This window comes from Equus przewalskii, chromosome 8 (genome assembly GCF_037783145.1).
Source record: "Equus przewalskii isolate Varuska chromosome 8, EquPr2, whole genome shotgun sequence".
Lineage (NCBI taxonomy): Eukaryota > Metazoa > Chordata > Mammalia > Perissodactyla > Equidae > Equus > Equus przewalskii.
The window spans coordinates 59,488,025-59,512,059 of NC_091838.1; the positions used below are offsets into that span (position 1 = coordinate 59,488,025).

A 24,035-nucleotide genomic window follows, 5' to 3' on the forward strand; every position below is an offset into this window, starting at 1 on the left:
AGTACTATTCTTTCCTTCATTTCTTAATATCTGGTAGCCTCTTTTTTCCTATATAATCAGTCCAAATATTCCTAGTTATATTTGATTACTTTTCAGGTAAAGATTGTAAAATCCTCCTCCACATCGCTGTCCATCTGAATCACATCCTGAAATAATTATTTACCATTTTACACAGGGTACGTCCAGTAGAAATGTGTGTGGCGCTTTACTATCTGGAAATCAATCTGTCCTCTGAAAACACTGCCATCTTGTGGTTGGTCTCTTAAAAGGATTCCCGCGTGTCTGCATAGGCTGCAAGACTCAGGTAGGTCATTATCCGTAAACACCAACTTCCGTTTAAATGAAGTAGATTAGAATTTTCGAGTGATTTAGCTCATTACTCATTAGGAATTTAAAAATGCCAATGCTAAAGAGAGTAATAAAGACCGATAAGATACGTTTTCTTCAGGAGAAAGCTAGTTATTTCAATACAATGTAAATGAGTAGAATACAGCCAGAATAAGTTATCTAAATATGAAGACACTAGTAGATTTCTACCATCTGTGTAATGACAATAACAGCTAATGTTGATTTAGCGCTTACTGTTTAGACTATTTATGAGACTGTTCTAAGTTCTTTATAACCATTAATTCATGTAATCCTCAAATCCCTTAGTGAGGTAGTTACTTCTCTCTCTCTCTTTCTCTCTCTCTCTCTCTCACACACACAGTATATGCTATAGTTTATATAACATTATCTATTTTATATATAATATTTAATGTATATTTATCAATAGAGGATATTATTAGAGTCTTTCTTAAAAATACATATATAAGAAAATAATTAGATATATTTGCATTTACCTGGTAGCAATTTTAATTAATATGAAAATAGTTTCTCCCAGTCTTGTTCTTCAGCTTCCCTTTTAAAAAGTGACCACTCTTACAATATTTTGATATATTTATTCTAGATAAATTAACGTATACTTATGTATGTGTTTCTATATCATGTGTGTGTATGCACACACGGATGCATATGCATGTGCATAATATCTGGGAAAACACACACATACTTCCTTTCTTTATATACTGACCTTCCCTTTCTAGCTGTGTGATCTTGGGCTATATACCAAATGTTTCTATGCCTCATCTTCCTTTTCTGCAATAATCCTCACGGGATTATTGGGAGAATTAAATAATAGAATTCATATAAAATAAAGCTCTCAGTCTATTTCCTGGCATTTGATTAAGTCCTTAGATTAACAGATACATTTTTGCTGCTATTGTCATTTTTATTATCATTATTAATTATTATTACTCAACTAGTATTATGATAATAATACATATCCTACTATAGGAAAGAAATCATAAAACTATCTATGTTATTAAAAGGACTTCTCCATGTAGATGAACTGGACAGGCCTCCATTCCATATGTGAATTTTTTATAGTTCAAGGCTGTTGTTAGCACATTAACTCTAGAAACCAAGATACACCAATGTTTGAAAACCCTTATAAATATTCTCTTGAGTTACATAGAGTTAAAAACACTTATTATCTATCAATACTATAACAAAGGTTCTTTTCAAAATTCATTGTTTAAACCAGAAAATAATATTGATTTTAAATTATTATTTTAAATAGTGTCACTTATTTCTGATTATGACTATAGCTTTCTAAGACGTTCTTAACAAAATAGGGAAAGATTCTGAAGTTACTATAATGCTCTACTCTTTATAAATGTATAATGTGTTAATAGTAAATTACTAATGGTAGAAAATCATGAGATAATTTTCTGACAGTCTCCTTTCCCATAGTCTTGAATATCTCTAATTTTTATGAAGTGTTTTTATTTCTGATGTCAGCAAATGTGTCGTTGCATCTTCCCCAAAGTCTCACCAGGGATGTCAGAGCCTGCCAAGAGGACACATTAATTTCTGGGAATCAAATCAAGGTCTTCCTAAGGTTATCAAGAATTGCTAACAACCAGAAAATGGTGCAGTGTCTAACGGGATGTCTGTGCTTTTGATTTTAAGTAGGCTTTAATTCGATCTTACTTGTCAGTCTTATTTAAATGCCATGATAACTCCAGTGTAATTCACCAGTCACAGACTTCCAATTCCATAACCCATCATTTTTGCACCACACAAGTTTCTACAGTGTGCAATTATTTTGCCATTTGGGCATAAAACTGGAACATTCAAAGCATCAAATTTCAACATACCTTTGAGTAGTTGATATTAAATGTTTAATAATATCCTTTGGCATAGGAAAAAGTAAAAATAAAACAAAACAAAAAAGGGTTTATTCTTTTGACAAAATTGAAAGATGATTGTGGAATTAATTCATTTCCCTGAGCTTTAGCTTTCCCATCTGTGTCCTGTGCAGTGATGTCACCTTAGCACAAGCATCAAAGCAATTCTGAAAAATAAAAGACAAATTTTGTTTTATTCATAAAAGCAAAATACAGTTTTAAAATACAGTTTATGATATATTATTATTACCATTCCAAAAGGCAGGGACCTTCATGGTTACACATATTTGTATTTCCAAGAAGTATGTTTTGTGCGTAATTAAGGATCAACAAGTTTTTGATTCCAATTGTGAAAATTATCAAACTACTGTAGAAATTAATCTAGTTGCCATACTTCCCCATCCTAACCAATGGTGGATATTTTCAATGTAAGATTAATATAAAATACAGTGTTTTCTAATTTGGACTGATATATATTCCGATTTATCATTAGATGCTACTTCAATAGATTTTATATTAAACTGGTAGTGGATTGTTCCTCAGAATATTTACAAAGATAATGAACGACTATGCACAAACCGTATATTCTTTAGAGTCCAGATAAACATCACACCTAGTCCACACAGACGTTGAAATCATCAGCAGCTGTGTTAGAAATGGTCTCTCAAGCGGCCCTGGCTGATTATCAGGACTTTCCACAGAACACTCTGCAGAGTGTAAGGCATTTCATTTCCTCTGAAAGAATTCAAGGTGAAAAGCAAAAAGTTAGATATGTCTGCTCATACAGTTATGAAGTTCTGACATATTGAAAGAAAAGTCAAACCAACATGTGGGAAAAAAATTGAATATAGCAGAGATGTTTGTGCTGTTGTATACATGGTTTTTTCTCCTGTTCCTAATGACAATATTTTCTGGTCATTTAATTATCATGTTTCGAGTGATTGAAAGTCATGAATACTACGACTAAAATAACTTTCCTTAAACTGTTGATATCTTTGGAAATAACTTTCGGCAGTGCTTTTCAAGATGAATGTTTTGGGACACTAAAGTTACTTGTAAATGGGTCTATAAAAAGGTGGCATACTTCATGATAAATATTTGGCATCCTAATTCTGTTAGTCATCTGATCTATTCATTCAACAAGACCTATCCAAGATCACTTTTTCTGGAGGGAACTGGATGGCACAAAATAATGACATAAAGTTTAAGTCATTAAAAAGAAGCTTCTTATTCATCACTCGTCTATAAATGCAGGTTATATAACACAGCTGTTTGAATGACACCATCTGTGTTCCATATCTATCTGAAGGGGTTTGTCTTTTGATAATATTAGCAAATGAGTTATTAAATAGACAAAAGAAGAAAAAGAAGAGAGGAGGAAGAGTTGAAGGAAATAACTCAACACCAAGATCCAAATAACTTACTCCAAATAATGTCCCTTAATATACCGCCTTGTCTGTTAAGAGCATATTAGGGCTTTCACTGTGACTTTCCAATTAAAATGAGAATGTCACATTTCTCTGGATAGATAAAATCTTACATACCTCTGGTAAATAATAATCTGATTCTTACTTCTTCAGTGAAAAAGAGGTCTGAAATATACAACCTTGAGAATCTATGTGTTTTAATTTAAAGGTGAGCAAGATTAAACTTCAAAATCAACTGTTTTCAAAGATTTGTAAAAAAGTCTAAGACCCTCCTATCTCAATCGTCTCTTCTTCTTGTCTCCTATACTGCAGCACTGCCTTTCCGCCCAGCCAAATGACTGCACTCCTAGGCGTGTCACAGCACAAGGTGACCACCAGAAGTGCTTAAAATTTAACAGGTGCCTTAATTATCAGAGAAGAAATAATTGGTCAAGAATAGGAAGTCTGTTCACTCTTTGGAAGATTTTAACTTTTTATTTGCTAGCTCACAAAATGTACCAGCTTTTCCCATACCTGCATCTAGCCGGATCCTCAAAAGCAATGCTAGTGGGCAATGTTGCTACACAATGTTCAACAGTTCGCTGGCAGCAGGGTTTCTTTTAAGTATAAAAGGAACAGGATCCTGTTGATTCACCCCAAAGCAAAATAACTCATAGAGACACTAGTGTCAAATTGAATAATAGGTTTCAGACTAAAATCTTCAAATGCGTGCGAGTTGAAATAATAAAATATTTAGTGAATATATATCTCACCCTATGAGCAGAAATTTCTATTTTTTAGCTAATTCATTGACTCTTTATTATAAGTATCTAATACTATGCTTTTCAGAAGTAATTTTATCAAATAACATAAAATATTATTTTTTTATTTTATATTTCACTTAGGATTCTTTCTGTTGTTGCTGTTATCTAACAATTAACCTCTTTGGTGAAAAGACAAGAATAGTACTTATTTCTAAAAGTAAAATTATCTATAATTCTCTCTGTGTCAAAAATCCCAGCTACTTACAATTGGTAATTTAGGGATTTAAACATTATACATCTTCTGTAGCTCATTGCTTTGCTTTGATAACCAGCTTTTCAATTATCACACACTCCAATTTAGAAATATGTGAGGATACAAAAATTAAGAGTAGTTGTTAAAATTATGTATAAATGTCCCATGCTTGGTACAGATACATTTGGAAGCAAAACAAAACTGTTGAAACGTTTAAACAACTGAAGTAATATGGAAATAAAGTATTTCGGGTAACGACTCACCTTTTTATACATATGTGGTCACCAGAATACTTCCTGGAAAATAAGTAACTCTTTTAAAAGTACGTAAGGTGATTTTATTTCTCTCTTTGAGATTTGGTTCACCATATATTATGGGGCAGGAAAAATTTATCCAAGGATAGCCAATAGCTTGAAAATATAGTGTACATAACACCTATCTGGCAGCATTGTTTAACACATTAATAATGGTGAGATTAGAAAATTAACACATTTTCAAATTTTAGCAACTAATATAAAATATTTACCCTTCCTTTGTAGAAATCTAAATATATTAACTAAAAGGGAAATCAGTTCATTTAATTAAGTAATAAAGAATCTCAAAAAATTTATGCTTTACTATATGAATATCAAAATAGCCTATATTTCATTCCTCTATTACTATCTTGCTAGATTTATTTTAGTTACATACAGAACACTGAACTTACGGCCTATATGTGCTTGTGTACAAGGTAGACTAATAGGCAAAAAATAGAAAATATGCTCTAGACAATATGCAAATGCACATTTTTAATAACGTTTTGCTTATATGATTTGAAATTTTCTAGAACTTATGTGAGAAATCCCTTTTAAATGAAGGCTGAAGGAATGTATAAATGGAAGCATTTGTTTACACGTAGTTTGTCAATATGAATGGATACTGTAGTAAAATCATTAGCAAATGTTTCTGTGGTCTTACTATGTGCTAGGCCTGCTACTCAGTGCTCTGAATCTTTTAGTCCATTCATTACTCACAGCAAAACCATGAGTTATGAATATTTTACCAATAAAAGAAGTGCAGGTCAGTTAATGAGCTTGCCCACTTACCTGGCTTGTAAGTGGTAGAACTTGTGTTTGCTACACTCTAGCATCACCAGCAAAGCACAACTTCAAACAAAAGTAAAAATGAAAATAAAAATTTCCCTTCATTTATACAGATTTAATAGCAGTAGCAACAATAAAAAGGAGAGTGCAGTGAAGTACAATTATGGTTATTGGGTATTAAAATGTTTAGAATTCAATCAAGGAAAAAACTTCCTAAGTGAAGATAAGAAAGACAAAAATGACAAAAAACGAAAAGGGGTAGGGTTAAGATCATAATTTTGTCAATGTAAATTAATTTAATTTCATTTTTCTACTTGATTTAGATTAAAATCATGTTATTACGTCACATTATTGTAGCAGTATTCTTTGGGTGTAGTGAATATTAGAAAATGATTCAAATCACTACCAATTCAACAATATGCTTGACTAATTAAATGTCATAGAATTTAAAACAATAATGATATGGAACACAATTTGTTTCCTACAAGAATCAAATTAAAGAAATACTCTTGAAAGGAAAATCATTGGTTATTTTTTAAGACTAGTACTAAAAAAAATTCAGAAAAGATTCAGTGAAATGGGACTGCTATATTAAAATGTATGTAATAAGGCAGCAACTTAAGAATCACTTATCGAGGGGACAGCCCAGTGGTGTGGTGGTTAAATTCACATGTTCTGCCTCGGTGGTCTGGGGTTCGGCAGTCTGGGGTTTGCCAGTTCGGATCCCAGGTGCGGACCCAGGCACTGCTTGTCAAGCCATGCTGTGGCAGGCATCCCACATATAAAGTAGAGGAAGATGGGCACAGATGTTAGCTCAGGGCCCGTCTTCCTCAGCAAAAAAAGAGAAGGATTGGTAGCAGATATTAGCTCAGGACCAGTCTTCCTCAAAAAAAAAAAAAAATCACTTATCTGAATTGTATTTACTATTAAGCGTTTGGTTTATTTTATAATGTGAAGGGAACATATACTTTCTCAGTCCAGTTGAGAGTCATCAGTATGCTTATATTGTAGCATCTCAGATAGAAGTGGCCATTTCAATATGAACCTTGTTCGGAAGCATTATCTACGCTTTGTCCACTAACATTACTATATATTATATTAGGTGCCCAAGACTCTTCTTAAGTTTAAGGATCCAGTGATAAATAAGATAAATTCTGTGTTCTCAAAGAGCTCACACTCTGGGAGAGAAAAGACATGCACAATATAAAACAGGATGGGCTCTATAAGAGTTGTGTGAAGGGTGTTATGAAAGCAATAGGAAGAATAGACTGAAGTTCTATTGGTAAGAGGAATATGGAAAAGTTAGGGCAAATACCTTCACTTGGTTATACAGTATGAATATAACATGTGCTTTGCATTCAAGGAGATGGGCAGTTTTTAGAGGCTGCAGCATATTCAAAGGCAGATAGATGTAAAGTGGTGGTGTCGGTTTGGGGAAGAACAAAACATTTTGTGTGACAGAGCACCGTGCTTTCTGGTTCATTTCAAATTGTTTGAGTTCTCTCAGTCTTCATTTCCTCAGTTATATAAATTAGAATAATTCCTGAACTCATATCTTATTTTTGATGGGTGTAAATGAGATATGCCCCTAGAGCATAAGACCTGGCTCGATAAATGTCAGCTACCCTTATTACCACTATATAAATGCAGAGTACTAATTTTCTCTGAAAAGGAAAATGCAAAAGGAGATATAATCCTTGCACTTAATAAATTTAAAATTCTATCCTAGTGTCTTGATTATTTTTACACTTCCAAATACATTGAAACAAAAGTTGTGATGTGAGTTGATAGTTGACCAAGGCGGACTTAAACCTGATTCATCTTTAGATAGGCTTCTTCCTGACTCTAGGCCTTGACCTCTCTTTTCTTAGAGCATTTACTTTAGAGAACTTGTAATTGTTTCTCTGCCTCTTTGAGATGTAAACCTTTTTAAAAGCTTCTTGCCTATTTCACAACCCAGAAATGCCATTGCCAAGGACCTGGAAGTCATTTCTTTGAAATGTCATTCTCAATGGAGATAGCGCGGCCATCTCCTGGTTTCTGTGAGAGAGCAGGAAACTAACTTCTGCAGGTGCCTTGCTCCTAGTTGTAAAACTACTCCTGTCATGAAGATAGGAGACACTGGATACAGCCAATGAGTAAACACAGATGGCCCAGGAACCCCCCAGTCCAGCTTATTCTTTCAGGAAAGTTGAATTCAGACTAAGTGTCTGGTTGCCATGCTGTATTGCAATAATCTTGAATAAATTCGTACTTGCTTGTTTAACAACTTCTGGTGCAATTTTGGCTTTGACAAAATGAATGGAGCATCATCATTTATAGTCAAGATCAACAGATGACTTTTAAAATTAGCAAAAAGACATAGATGAAGATGCATATTGTTGATTGTATAGGAATAAATGCTGGGAGAAATGGCTAGAAGTTGTGAAAGTAGTTGTCATTATGGAGCAGAATAAAAAAGTGGGCAAATTTGAAGCAGGGGACAGGAATTTTTTATTATAAGTCTTGTACTATTTTTATTTATACATTATAAACATATATTGCATATTGAAATGTTTCTTAAATTAAATTTTAAAAGCATCAAAGCAAAAACTTCAGTTAATTAAGCACTCTGGAAATTACATTAAAATAACCTCATAAAATTTAACATATATTAAATCATAGTTAAATTTGCAGTAATGTTTTTCTTGCCTACTAATACCTCCCTTTACATATTTTCTAATTTATGCTTCTTTTTCAAAAAGAATTTCCCAATAATAGCAACGACATCAATTATAATATTGTGCATTTCGTAGTGCTTTTCATTTTTCAAATGTGCTTTCATATAAATTTTCATTATCATTGTATTGATTATCTCCTTCACTAAGCTAACAAAATAGAAACATTTTCAAGAAAGACAGAGAGGGAAGGAGAGAAAAGCAGATACTTAAGCACCGTATACTGACAAGGCCACCTTTCTTTCAATGCATTGTAGGGGTAAATGCTGAAAAAATGCCAATGTGTTTTACATATCCCTGTGTTTTATCCTGTTTCACTGGTCTAACTTTGCAATGATATCACATCACCTCAATCAATGTAGCTTCATAATAATGCTTGCCATCTTGAATGTCCAACTTGATTGATTGATTGATTGATTGAGGAAGACTGGCCCTGAGTTAACATCCGAGCCCATCTTCCTCTATCTTATATGTGGGACACATACCACAGCATGGCTTGATAAGTGGTGCATAGGTCCACATCCAGCATCTGAAATGGTGGACTGGGGCTGCCGAAGCTGAGTGCACGAGCTTAACTGCTACACCACCAAACCAGTCCCTCCAGCTTTATTTTTTAAGATTGTCTGTGTTATTCTTGTCCCTTTTATTACAGTATGTAATTTAAATTAAATTTGTCAGTTTCAAAAATCTTCTGAGATTTTGCTTGGGATTGCACTTAATTTATAATCAATTTGGGGCAATTAACATCTTTAAAATATGGCGTCTACCAATTCATGATTGTTACATTTTTCTGTTTGCTTATAGTATCTTTAATTTGTTTCCATATTTAGGAGTTTATTTTAACTATAAATAAAATATTGTAAATTTTTGAAGAAAATCTGCTTTTAGTCTTATATAAACACTTTCTAAGAATTTTAGCCACTATTTTTAGTCACTTCCACTTCTTTCCTCTGCGACTTAGTTTTTCGGTATGCTTGACGACATTTGGGACAGTCTGTACGGTCCAAGAGAAAGTCCTTGCCTTTGTTTTCTACCACATAATCACAACTCAGCTATGGAGATCTAAAATGAATGATCACTGTTGCTTGTCTGACATCCGTCTTCTCACCCAACAAAGAAAAAAAGAAAATTAATTTGTTGCTTTTTAGAATGAAGGGAAAGTAAATTAGAGCAAATGTGCAAATTATATAATTAGTTTGCTATTAGAAACAACTTGGAAGAATTTGATGTTTCTTTTTCAAATAATAAACTACAAAGATAAATATCCTATGTGTTTTACATCAAGTTCGTATGATTAAATGGTGTGTTTTCTGTATAGACTTGACCATGATGCTATATTTCTTCAAGTCTCAGTTTACCTATATTTAAAGCTAACACTAAGAAAACAATTTATAAGACTTTCAGATAATTAACACTGCCACATATTGGGTTTTCTCAACTGTAAGTACACTTGCCCTACTTTCCTCATTTGAAATACAATAAAAAAATACATATCTTACAGGGGTTATTTTGAAATTTGATTAAATTATGTCTTGAATACACATTTATAACTTGCCAACTACAAAAACTTTACTGTACCATTGTGTACGGTCTTTCAGTGGGATTCACGTTGGTGCACCTCAGTTGAATACTGCCGTGGAGAAAACAGTATTATGGAAAATGACAAGGGTAAAACTAATAAATATAGCATTTGGAAGATAAAAAGTCACCTTACATCTTTTGTTCTTTAAACCAAAGAAATTAATACATTCACTTATTAACTCAGAGGGAAAAACTAAAAGTGACCTGCACAGTTTGAAACACTTGTCGTGAACACATTCTCTTCTAAACTTCTTAATCCCCAATTGTGATCCCATCCTGTACCTGAGTATTTCTTAATTCTGCCTCAGACAAAAGTCTTGACTTTTGGACTTAGTCCCTCTAAATTTGCCTCAACAGATTTTTAATTTATCATGTATACCTAAACTCTTGGTTAATTAACAGGACAAAAAATGGAGATTACTTTTAAAGCTAATATAATGAGAGAAAGATACTATGTATATATTTTTTTCTCTTAGAATTTGTATCTGCCTGTTTGTGTGTATGTGCATGTGTATGTGTGTGTATGTCTGTGTACAGCACTAAAATCAAAAGCCATCACATATAGAGAAACTAAGGCTTATGTTACACATACACATGTTCATGTATGCACACGTAAGTTATATATACACATTGATTTGTGTACAACAAAGATTGAATACAAGAATAGCTTCTACAGGCCTTTTCTCAGGCTCTTTCAGTTTCTTGAATAATTCCCCATATTTAATATTTCTTTTCCATTATACCCCACCAAAAATTCTGACAAATATTTCCTTAGAAAACAAACCCTTTATTGGGAGTTACCCAGCAGTTTTTTGGTTTTCTTGTTTCAGATATTTACCTTTATGCTATGCAAATGCCTATAAACCTTTCCACGTTTTCATTATGTGGAATCCTACGTGGATTACCTGTACGTAAATAGAGTTCCCAACTTTCTCTAAAGCTCAAGAAAAGCTTAGAATTGATTAGAGACTATAAGCAAGAAACCAGCCAACATTCAAAATAAGGAAAATATTATTGCATATTGTAGATTTGAATATTTGTTTGACATCTCTGTAAACAATCTAAAATAAAATATGCAATAATTCTAAACGTTATAACCATAAAAAACCTTAATCTACTCTTTGACATCTGCTATTCTTGAGTATAGAACTTTTACACAAAATTACGCAGTATTGTAGAGAGAGTTCTATGTTGAAACGCTGTAATTTACAAATAAAAATGAACCTCAAAGATGAGTAGTAATATGTCCAAGGTCAAATAATCAATTAGTAAGCAAAGCTAAAATTGGAATATATTTTTCCTGACTTACATTCTTTTCTCTTTTTGATACAAGTGGAATATTTCAGTGGAGTCTCAGCAGCATAAATAGTACTATAATTGTTCTTCTTAAATGAATTAACCCCAGGATTTGGAAAGCTCAAGATCATCTATAGGCTTAGACACTTACCTTGACATCCACTCATAATAAACTTTATGAAAGTCTGTGATAGACAATCTGTTTATAGCTGCCATTCACCCAGCAAGTAGTTACCAGGACTGGAGGCTGTATTTCCATGTATAATACATGAACTCTCAGGCTGTCGAACCCACGCATGTCAGAAATGCAGTCATACAATGTTGTATGCTTCCAGAATATAGCGCATAACTCACCTTCACCTTCAGGCATCCTTTAGATGGATTCACAATGCTGGAAGAGGGATTAGTTCATTCTAATAGTCAGCCATCCTGCTAGTAATGTGCATCAGGAGATGAAGCTAAGTAGAAAGAGCTTATTCTCCTCCAGGCATATGACACAATTGCTTTCTCCTGATTTCAGTCACTGTTAAAGAGACTTAGAGATGATGACATAGGCTATGTTGTAAACAGTCATGGAGAACATAATAAGTATGCCAGTTTGTCACAATATAAAGAGTAAATAAAAGTTTCCAAAAGAAGACAATTGATGCTTATTCCCTGCCTAACGACGACACAGATTTTAGAGTTTACCAAAGCATTTGCTGTTTTGTTTAGGAAAATGGGCTCTGGAATCAGAGTGCCTAGCTCTGATCTTGCTTCTGCAACTTAGAATTTTGTGACTTTGGCAAAGTTCCTTAAAACTACTGTATCGTTCAGTTTTACTCTTCAGGAAATGGAGGTGATAGTATCTACGTCACAAGGTTGTTTTTGGTATTGAGTTGTTACCTTTGCAATATTTACAACGTGCCAGACATAAAATAAATATTCAGAAAATTTTGGCTTTTCCTGGGAATATTTAGTGAGTCACCAACTCAAAAATGTAACGTAACGTAAACTAACCCACAGCATTTATGCTCAAGGCAGAGCTGTCATTTTCCACTTTAGTGCAGTGTTTGCTCAAAACCAAAGCAATGTCAAAAGAAATATAAACATAGAAAATCTAAAAGAACTTTATGTGCTCCAAAACAAGATAAACATCTCCATGAGCCAGAAATAAAACAGAAAGTAGAGAAAGTGAGTGAGTCTGAAACCACTGCTCTGCAGGACTCTTAGCTGGAGACCTGCAGTGGAGGCCAGGAGATCGGACAGGCTAAACTGTACATGAGATATGGGAGCCTGGAGCCAGACTCACTGCTTGAGGCAAATGTCTATAAGAAGGCCTCATGACTAATGGGGAAAAATAACACGACCCTCAATCTAGGACCGTGATTTTATCGGAAGCTGTGGATACAACATAATCTAGCATCAGCCAGAAAAGGCAAAAACACAGACTTGAAAGAAGACTTTAGCCAACTCCTACTAGTTTTGTGATGGTCTGCAATAACTTCAAATATATAAGACTTCTTTCTAGATTGGAGACTTGTCAGATACAAGAATGCAAAAGTGCTATCAGGAAGGAAAGAAATATAAATAATAATAATAAAAGCAAAGCAGAATAAAAACACTCCCACTCAAAATGAATCTGCAAATCAAAATTACAAATCTATCCTACAAAAATCAACACTTGAGACGTGAATTCATTTAAGATGAATTTAGTTTGTAGGAAGCGATCTGACAAAGATTTAAAATACACATATTTAGGAAGCTCAAATTGATAAAGAAACCATTAAAAATAAATGGAAAATTAATACAGGTAGATATAACAGAAGAACGTATAGGAGAGAAAAATATAGACAATGAAATCAACATTTAGTAGAAAAGATCATTCTCATTCTTGTTGCCTGTGAAGAGGTAATTAGTGAATTGCAATATAGTACTTAGTAATTAACTCAGAATTTATTACAGAGAGATAAAGATATCGGATATATTATGGAAAAGACAAGAGAAAATAGGAGAGACTGCTCTATGCCTGCATTCTTATTTAAGAATTTCAGAGAAGGTAAGAAATGTGAGAGGTACAATGTTTAAATATATAATTACCAAAAATTTAGTAGAACTTTTTAAAAAAGAGAAGAAATAAATTTCAAGTGCAGGATAAATATAAATTCACATCAACATACATTGTAGAAACCCTGGAGAAAAAACACATATAAAAGAAGAAAATCTTAAAAACCTACTTGAGAGAAAGTAGATTGTTTACAAAGGAATTGCAAGCAGACTGCAGCAGATGCATGAACAGCAATAGGTTTCATTTGTCTAATATTCAAATATTAATCAAATTCATAGTGTTGCCTGACACTGATATTCATGCCCTGGAGAGAGCTATGGATAATAGATACAGAAATCTCTGTCCTCATGCAACATATTACATTCTAGTTTGAGAACAAGAAAATAAGAATATATAAACATGCTAGGGCAAATAACTGTGAATCTAGTATGTAAAAAAATTAGCCCTTATAAAATGATAAGCAAAATAAAGACATTTTAAGGCATATGAAAATGAAGAGAGTTTATATTTTTAAAAGTTACCAAATAAGGAATTACCACAGTACCAGAATGATTGTACATTTGTAAAATCTATTGAGCACAGTATTAAGAGACACAGAAAAAATATTTGGTCACTTCAAATACAGAAAAAAATCATTAAAATGCACTCCTTTGTCATGATTTTTTTTTAAAAAGGTAATTACACGGAATCAGTTACACACGATGGAAGAGGCTGAGAAGCTAACTAGGAGACACTGTGACAATCTAAAAAGAAGCAGGAAGCCATGATGTCCCCAGAGCTGAGTCAATTGGAGGAGATTGGGTTAATTGAGCAGAGGGACTAATATCAGCTTGCAGAAGTTAGACATTCTGGACCTGTCTAACAGGAACCAGTCCCATGAAAGAGATGCAGCTGTTGCCAGACATCTCCCAAGCCTGGGAAAAAGGGAAAATATTGGTCTTCTCCCTTTCAATCTCCTGTGCATGTTTCCACCCAGCCAGAAATAGGCTGTCACCAGGACTTATAGGAGTCAGCCCCCTTTTCAAACAAAAATGAGAATGAAGAGAGGTAAGAAGTGTGTCTTGGAGCAAACAGTGCTAAAAGAGAAAGAAAAGTAAAAAGATCCTTAACATATCACATGCACAAAAATCAAGTCCACATTACTAACAACCTAAATGTGAATAGTAAAGCTTCAAAAAAATTAGATAAAACAGTATGATTATAGTCTTTGCTGGGAAAGCTTCCTTAAATGAAATACAAGCATACAAACTATAAATAAAATGTTGATGCATTTTGCTACATTACAGTTAAAATTTACTTTTCAATATACAAAAAAATCTGTCAATCGGAAGTAACCTTTTCAATGTTTCTAACTTACGATGAATTACTCTCCAGAATATAGAACATCCTAAAAATTAATAAGAAAATATAAATAGCCTAATATATAAATGGGTAAAAGACATGAAAGGAAAACAAATGGGACAATAAAATATAAAAACGTATTCGTACTACAATACACAATTATTTCTCACTCATCGTATCGGCATCAATTTGAAAGCCTGAAAACATAAACGTTAATGAAAAGCCAGAGCAAAGGAAATGCTCATGAAGTGCTGGTAGGAATGTCAGTTAGAACAACTCATGAACAATTTGGTAATATTTACTGAAGTGAAAAATACACTGAATTGAGGCTTAGGAAGATTATATAATTTACTTAATGTACAGTCAGTAATGGGGACCCTGGATTTGAATTCCATGTATGATCTTAAATTTCCTTAGCTACACGGTATAGAACTCTGATAATAAATAATTTAAGAACATTTATTGTAAAGGATAGTGAATTCAAAATGATCAATGTTTGAACTGTTCAATAAATTTCATTTCCCGTGGTGAGAAATTGTTTAAACACAGGTAGATTATTTTGAACAAGGTTTGAATTGAGGCAACTCTGTTAACCAGAAAATACTGCAGTCTGAGACAGACAGGCATTTTCCTTTCTTAATGAAATTTTCTTAACAGAGTTCTTTAGAAGTCTTAACATTTTTCCTAATCCAATTTCCGAGTGTGTATTTCACATGTCGCACATTCTCTAATGAGGTGTTATGGCTCCCTCATTCTATCCTTTTATGAAGCTTCACTTCCTTAGCCATTCTTCTCATGTCTGGGACTGGGTTTCTTAGAAATTACATAATTCTGATGGCCATCAGCTTTTTTTTTCTGCCAAAACATATGTCTCCCTTATCTACTATATTCCCAGCCACATAAACATTTCCTCCTTCACAAAGCCCTTGTTTCTGGTAGAAATTCTTTCCTACCTAGAGATACTGATATACTCTATCAGACTAAGAAACCACGTGACTCTTCATTTTCAGATAGTTCCTAGAAACAGCTTAGATTCTGGGAGATTGTTTTTCAGTGCATTATTTCTGCCTTCTAACATGTCCTGTTCCAGTGGAATTGTCTTAAAATCAAAATTAAGGAGAAATAACTAACAGAAAACTCTAACACGCCTACTTTCTATCAAGAAACTAAGATAATTTCTTTGTCACAAAGCACTTCCTCTATCATTAAACCACATTGACCTCAGTTCTGTAACCATACCTGGATCCCTAAGTCCTATGGGTCGCAATAAAACATGTGTAAAAACTCTTGTCTTACATAAGGATAAGAACTGGACCAAATGTATTTGCTAAGAACTTTTTCAGCTCCTAGATGTCATTCTTTCACTTAACTATAGCAATTTGTTGCTACTAATTGTACTAGGCAGTGGCTTTAGAAAAATATTAAGGCCCCAGACAGGCCACACTCACTAATTCTGTTACAGGGCAGCTTTTTAGGTCACCTACATGCGTGCCATTAATCCACTTATCCAGCACATTTTATAGATTAATTTCTATATTAAACCTTAAAAATTACTAATAATTAATGTTACATTGTTAAATATCTGCCTAAATTATATGTTAGTTTCAGAAGAATCTGCAAAAACACAATTTAAAAAATATTCACACATGCTGTCGTAAGGTGGGGAAATGTACAAAATTACTAATTATGATCATTGATTAGCGATTAAGTCATTCAGGAACGTGCAATTCTACTTTAGAAAATGAGCTAGAAGTCAACTCATTCTAATGCAAATACTTGCCAAAAACAAAAAAGTACAAATAAGATGATTTGTTTTTAAATATTTCTCCATGTATAAGCAAACTATTCCTTTAATATTAAGTAGTCCATTCTAAAGATAATTTGTTTTCAGGTTAAAGGTTGCCACATTGTACATTTATTTATTCTCAAATTAGAATACTCCTTGTTAGCATCGTCTTATCTTCGTGTCGTGAATGTGAGGGTAAGCTGGCCTCCTCTAATATGAGATTACTTCAGTGCCAGCAGGAATGAGTTCCCTGTGGTGAGCATTTGGCTCATGACAGGCTTGTTTTCTGTGGATTCTGTGGATTCTTAGCAGGGTGGGAAGCAATGGGAACAGACAGAACCATCCTAGCTGACAAGAAACACACTTTATATAATTTGGTGTTCAGTAGAAAGATGAACTTTAGTTATTTTTCCCCACATAAAATATAATTTCTTCATATAATTAAAGAATGTCTACTTCAGTCATCTCATGATGATTAGTAATATGGCTTTTAAAGTGGGTAAATGAAGAAAAAATAAATAAATGATTGGCCTATATGGTCACTTTTTTAAAGAAAAAGTTTTGATTTAAATATGCATCTCTGTTGCAAAGTTTCAATATGCATTCAAAATGAATATAGATTATAATGTCCATTTTAGTGGAAAAGTGCTGGGTGTCTGCTAAATTTTATTTATGCTACTGTGTGTGGTACTTTTTCAAAGTAGTGTTCATTAATATTGAAGAGGGATAAAAGTTCAAATTTTGGAATCAAACTGAATTAAATTTAAATCTTAGCTCTGCCACTTCACTTCTCTGAGGCAGACATTTCTTCACCTGGAAAAAAAGTCAACATTGTTAACATTGGCACATTGTGGAGTTGTGAGATTTAAAGGGGAGAATATATATGGTTTCAGCATGTAGCACAGTGAATGGTATCCAATAAACAAGCTATTAGTGATGTTATTATATTTCCTCTTCTATAGTAGCAGATTTACAATAAGAAATTTACACATATTCACAGTGGATCTTTAACTTCTAGCTGACATTCAAACCATATTTTGAATACAAATGAATGCACACATGATTCTAATCACTTGTGTTTTTTTAGATTTTAATGGAGGTGATGAGAATGACACAGGTTAATTTACTTGATCAAAAAATGAAGCAAGGCACATATAAAACTCAAAATGTAATTGTAGATCTCCAGATTCATGAACAGATATTTTATTTATTAGGCCATTTGACCTTTATATAGCAATAAAAGCATTAACATGTTGTACTAAATATTATTTAAATTGATCTTCTTTGTTCTGGCCTTCTGAGGAGCGTTTTCAGGTTTACTTGTAGCTTACTTGTACAGCCAGTTTTGACTTGCAACTGTATTTTCTTCTCTAATTCTGTAGAATTTGGGATATTTTCCCATAGAAATAACATTGTAAATATATATTATTTTCCAAAACTAATGGTCAAAAACCGATATATTCAATGATATCATTGAATTATAGTAATAGCAATATTAATCTCAGTCTGGTTTCTGTACAGACGTGATATAAAGAGGGGGACACGGAAGAGACTTTTGGTCCTTCTTTCCCACCCCCCTCACAGAGCAGCATCAACACTAGGAAATGTCTATTTCTCTTTCCCCTTCTCTTCCTCCTTTTTCTTCTTCATCTTGTTGTCGTTGTTATTATTGTTATTATTTTGATATGGATCTAGTCTTTCCTTCATTTTCCCCTACAGACTTAAACCCCTTCCTCTTCTTGTGATATCTTTTGCCAAATTGTCAAAGAACCAATATCCTGGCAGAGCCCCCTCTATCAAAATACCCAATCTGTACACCCCAAAGCTCTCTAGTCTCCAAATTATGTTCCTCATCTCCCTCTCAGACCAAAAACCCCATTTCCACTAGGAATATCTGGAACTAGAAAACTAGCTGCCTGAAATTAAGTCATGGTAAAAGAGGGAGGGCTTTTAATCCCTTAAACCTTCTAGGGGCATTTTCACTTTAATAAATAACTCTTATCCAGTCAATTGGTTCTCCAAATATTAATATTTCAGAGACTCTAATATAAATGATGTGACTTTGGCAAAGGAGTCTTGGGAGAGTAATTTATTGGCATCAGGAGCATCGGAAAGCAGCCCAGGCTCTCTGAACGTCTGTTCCTAGGGGAGCCTCTGTAAGGTCTTCCTGGTTTTCACAAATTTGTCTACTGTGCTTGGCACAGGAAGCAAAAGATGTTGATTATACAGGGGCACAGGAATCCTTTTGGGAGCAAACAGATATTTAGGGCAGTCAGTCCGGGAAAATAACTGCAGGGACCCAAGAGCAAAAGGTCGTGGGAGAACAAGAGGCAGCTGGCATTAATTTGCATCCAGACTGGTGGTTTGAAGAAATACTATTTACATATATAAATAGGAGTTTCTTCAGGGAATTAAGGTTCTTTCGCAGCCAGTTATTAAATGTTTATTTCACTCATTCATTCACTCACTCATTCAACAATTGTTTATCAGGCTCCCCTTGTGTGCTGTGCATTGAGGATAGAGAGGTGATTAAAACAGACACAATCTGACTTTCAGAGATCACAGAGTCTAACAGGGAAGATAGATAACTAAACAGTTTTTTTTTTACTGAATGTTTTCATTTTGAATAGCTTTATATTTACAGGAAAAATACAAGCAAGCACAGAGAGTTCCCATATACTCCATACCCCATTTCTCCTATTATTAATATCTTACATTATTATGCTGCATTTGTCACAATTAATGAACTAATATTAACATATTGTTATTAGCTAAGGTCCATAATTTATTCATATTTTCTGAGATGGTACATAATGTCTTCTTTCTGGTCCAGGAACCCATGCAGGGTACCAGATTACATTTTCTCCTCATGTCTCCTTGGGCTCCTCTTGGCTGTGAGAATTTCTCAGACTTTTCTTGTTTTGACGACCTTGACTGTTTTGAGGAGTAGTTGTCAGATATTTTATAGGACACGCTTTATTAGGATTTGTCTTATACTTTTTTTCCCATAATTATCCAGGGTTTATAAGTTTTTGGAAGCAAGACCACAGAGATAAAGTGCCATTTTAATCACATGATATGTAGGGAACATGCTATCAATGTGATTTATTACTGTTGATGTCAACCTTAATCACTTGGCTGAGGTGGTGTTTGTCAGATTTCTCCACTGCGAAGTGAATCTTTTTTCACCTTTCCATACTGTACTCTTCAAAGGGAAGTGACTATAAAGAGGTTTTTAACTTTTAACAAGTGGAAAGAGTACTCAGATAGAAAGGTACAGGGAATTGTGAAAATGCGTAGAAGAATGAAATAACATAACCAATGGTAGCAAGAAACTCCCTCCTTAAGAAAGTTATATCTGAAGGATGGAAATTAATTGGTCAAAAGAGGTATAAGATGGAGGGGGCAGAATAGGCATGCAATTATGCCTGGCATTTTCAACGTTTCCTATCCCCCTTGTATAGGTGAGTAATCTCTGCAATTTATAAAAATTTTATCATGTAAGGTAAACTTAAGTCCCAAATTTATCTGAATAGTTTTATATTCCAAATAATTTACATGCTGAGTTTCTATCTAGATAGACCATTATCTCAAACAGATGAAGATAAACTTTTGAAACGTATGTAGGTTTGGCCTATACATTATATCTTACTTCATAGTAAAATGTATTTTTCTAAACTTTGTTTACCACAGCCGTTGGGAACTCAGTCAAGTTCATATGAGCTATTGGCAAGTGTTTCTACTCGCTTCTATATATCCTTCATATTCTCTTAGAGGCAGGTGTTAACTGGTGTTTTGATAGAAAGGCTGATAACTACTAGGAAGGGAAAATGATTGATGCTGTACAAATGAGGCGGGTGTGGGGGTTGGGCATGACCTAAATCCACAGTTCTAATTTATTCTTATTGAACCCCTGTAAATCACACAGAGGTGAATACCATGGGCACAAGACAAATGAGAGAAATAAGTAATTGTAAAAATTTGCAATTGTTCTATCATTCAGCAGATATTATTCCGAGCCTACTATGGAGTAGGCACAGACTTATTTATGGGAATTAATATGATGAGCATAATCAGACATGACCCAAGAAGCTTTGATGTGAAATACAAACATACCTCAAGGAATTGGTTTTCACATTTTACTACTTAACTATCTATGCAGACTTAAGTTAATAAGGCTAAACAGGATCACTTCTCACACGCCTTAGAAAGCCACATTCTTTGAGAACGTAGGAAGGATTTGTGAAGAACAGAAATTGTAATGGGATATAACAGCTTTTCTTAAAATATCATCCTCTAAAACCTGCTTCAGAAATAATTGGACTGGCAGGGGGTACGGAAGATAAAAAGAGAGAGAGAATCCACAACAGACATAAAGCATGATAATTTCTGAGGAGCAGGGCTGAGAAATTGACATTTTGAACGAGTTCACCAGCTGATCACAAAAGCACTAAATCTTGAGACCCCTGCACTGTATCCCAAAATATAGCAAAGGCAAGAAAGAAGAAAGAAAGGAGAAAAGAGAGAGGAGAGAGGGAAAGTAGAGAAAACGGGAAAGAATGTACTTTATTTATTATTAATAGGCACATTCAGAGCTCCCAAGTAATTAGGGAGTATCCAGAAAAGTACTTTTTATTTATAGTAAATGTCTTTATTTCTCCTAAGGTGGTATAAATGTGTGCTGACTCATGGCTTTTCTTTAATCATTAGAAGAATGGAGATATATAAATTCAATGGGCAAGAGCATAGGTGTGCTCTGGGAAGTGATGAAGAAACAATTAGAAGATATCGAAATGTTAATAAAAATAGCTTTATTCTCTGAAACATTATCGGAAATTCAAGCATGTACAATTCAATATAGAAGCAAAAAATAATACTTCTCAGACTTTTGTAAATATCAAATCCCGAGGGAGCTAACAGTTACTGTGTGCTTATTCAAAGAAACTTCCTTGTATACACACAATTTCTTTCTTCTTGATATTCAGTTCTTCACCTCTAGCAAAGTCTTTTCCTTCAAACTCGTGATCTGTTTTAAAACTCAGACTTAAGCGAGACCTGGTTAAGCCCTTTTAAACTCCACGCGCCTGCTTATTCCACAGGTTAGCCTGTTGTCCTGACTCTCGTTTATCTCTTCCTTGTTCACTTTGTTTCTCCTTTTAGATGGTCTGATCCATGGCATCCTTTCTGTCCTCCAAATGACAGCTCTTGCCCCTGGCCCTGGAGACCTGACCTCAGCTGTTCCTTTAAGCTCATCCTTAACTTTCATCAGAAGCATTTACGGGGTTCTGGTTCTCAATCAATTCCACACTGCTCTAGTTTGATGTTCTCATTCGTTCAACAAACAATTATTGAGCATTAACTGTGGCAGATTCCGAGCTCAGAAATGAAGACATCTAATTAGCAGCTGCACCTGAAAGAATAATTTAACTTTGAAAAACCTCATATTCCTTATCAGAAAAACAGAGAGAATAATTCCACATTGCAGAATTTAGTGAGAATTACATAAAATAATGAATGTAATGTGAGTAGCTCAACATAAGACACTAACAGGAGATCAAGAAGCAGTGGAGGCTATTATTATTAGCACAAAATAAAAATATTAGAGATTTGCAGTTCTAGTGAATGTCTTTCTGTTTTATTATTGCATCTCTGTATCACTTTGTACCATAATTCCTATGTTTCCTGTCTTTAAAACTCGTTCAGAAACACAGTCTCTCTGGGACTTAAGTCTCAGGCCGTTTAATCTCATCAGGGACTCCAATCAAACTCAGATTATTATTTTTGACCAAAATTATGGTAATTTTAATGAGTGTACCCCACAAAGCTACATAATCCAAGGATCGTTTACGCTAGAACCACTTGGAGGTAGCGCCATATGTAAACAATGCAGAGTCCTGTAGCACATCCTAGAAATACTGAACCAAAGTCTCTCAAAGTAAAGCATGAGGTTGTGAATTTATAAAAGTTACCCAGCTGAAGGTTGATGCACTATTGTATATTGAGTTTTATATGCCTGACTATGTGTCCCGATATCTCCAATAGCAAGGTTGGACTCCAGAACCAGCAAAAAGTTGGCAAACAAAACTAGAATCCAGGTTTCTAATTTCTAAAGTAGTGCTGCTTTACCTACTCTATGCTACTTTTCAAAAGACAAGTTACTCCTGATACAGAATTTTCTAAAGATAGTCACATTGTGACTTTTCAGGGATACTATCACACAGATGCTGAGAACTTTATCTTGTGAATTTCATCATTAGATAGGGTCAAGAGTAGGAGGAAGGGAGTAAGGCACCTCAGGTACAAGATTTAAAGAGATATTTTAAAAACTTAGCAATGCAGATAAATAAAATTTTAATGCAATATTTGAAAAATCAAAATTAATGCAAAAAATCCATGATGAACAAAAAATCAAGTTTTAGGGCCAGCCCGGTGGCATAGCAGTTAAATTTGCATGCTCTGCTGCGGCAGCCTAGGGTTTGCCAGTTTGGACCACAGGCGCTGATCTATGCAACACTTATCAAGCCATGCTGTGGAAAGTGTCTCACATATAAAATAGAGGAAGATGGGCACAGATGTTAGCTCATGGCCAATCTTTCTCAAAAAAGAAATAAAAACAAAGTTTTGATAAGAACATGACCAGTATTACTGATTTTTCCTTTTGACACAGGTTCTAAAATGGCTGACATCACACTGATTTTAGAAGCATGTGTTCATTAAAATTGTTCCATTGCTTTGGGAATATGTGTATAAAAAAACATAGCTTCCTTTCTATGAGCATTTAAAAATTTGTTGAGAAAAAGACAATTTGATACAACAAAACTGCAAAGATCTTTTTTGTATCTTAAGTGCTTAAGAATGCCTGTCATGGACTGAGTTGTGTTTCCTCAAATTCTTATGTTGAAACTTTAACTCCCAGTACCTTAGAATGTGACTATATTTGGAAAAAAGGACTTTAAAAGAGTGATCAAGTTAAAATGAGGCCTTTAGAATGGACCCTAATCCAATATGACTGGTGTCCTTATACGAGGCGATAAAGACACCAGGGATGTGTGCACACAAAGGAACGCCCGTGTGAGGGCACAGCGAAAAAGCGGCCATCTACAACCCAAGAAGAGAGGCTTTAGGAGAAACCAAACCTCCAACACCCTGATCTTGGGTTTCTAGCCTCCAGAAATGCGAGAAAAAAATGTTTCTGTTGTTTAAGCCTGTCAGTTTATGTTATTTTGTTACGGCAGCCTGAGTGGACTATTAAAATGCCTATTTGTGTGGTGTTATAAATTTTAAAAAGCATGACAGAAATAGGGGATAATTTCTTGAGCTAATAAAGGGCATCTACATGAAACCAAACTAGAGAAAAATCAGGTTTGAAAAGTATATTTTGTAAGTTGTTGCTGTAAGATGGGGAAAAAGGAAAAATGCTGCCAACAACAATTCTTCTTAAGGCAAAACGTAATATCAAGTTATGAGAAAGGAAGAAACAAAAATTTAATTATTTATGAATGACATGATATCCTGAGTAGGCAACCATAAA

The 24,035-nt window shown here is 34.1% G+C and overlaps 1 long non-coding RNA gene across 1 annotated transcript in view; it reads right to left on the bottom strand.

Moving 5' to 3' along the window:
* LOC139085106 (uncharacterized) overlaps positions 1–12,311 on the bottom strand; it is a 30,381-nt gene extending 18,070 nt beyond the window's left edge. Inside the window, exons 1-3 of the long non-coding RNA XR_011543151.1 lie at positions 11,685–12,311; positions 2,811–2,966; positions 2,202–2,398 (exon numbers count right to left, since the gene is read on the bottom strand). This is a non-coding gene — a long non-coding RNA (uncharacterized lncRNA). The remainder of the gene's footprint in view (positions 1–2,201; positions 2,399–2,810; positions 2,967–11,684) is intronic.
* Between the last annotated feature and the right edge of the window lie 11,724 nt (positions 12,312–24,035).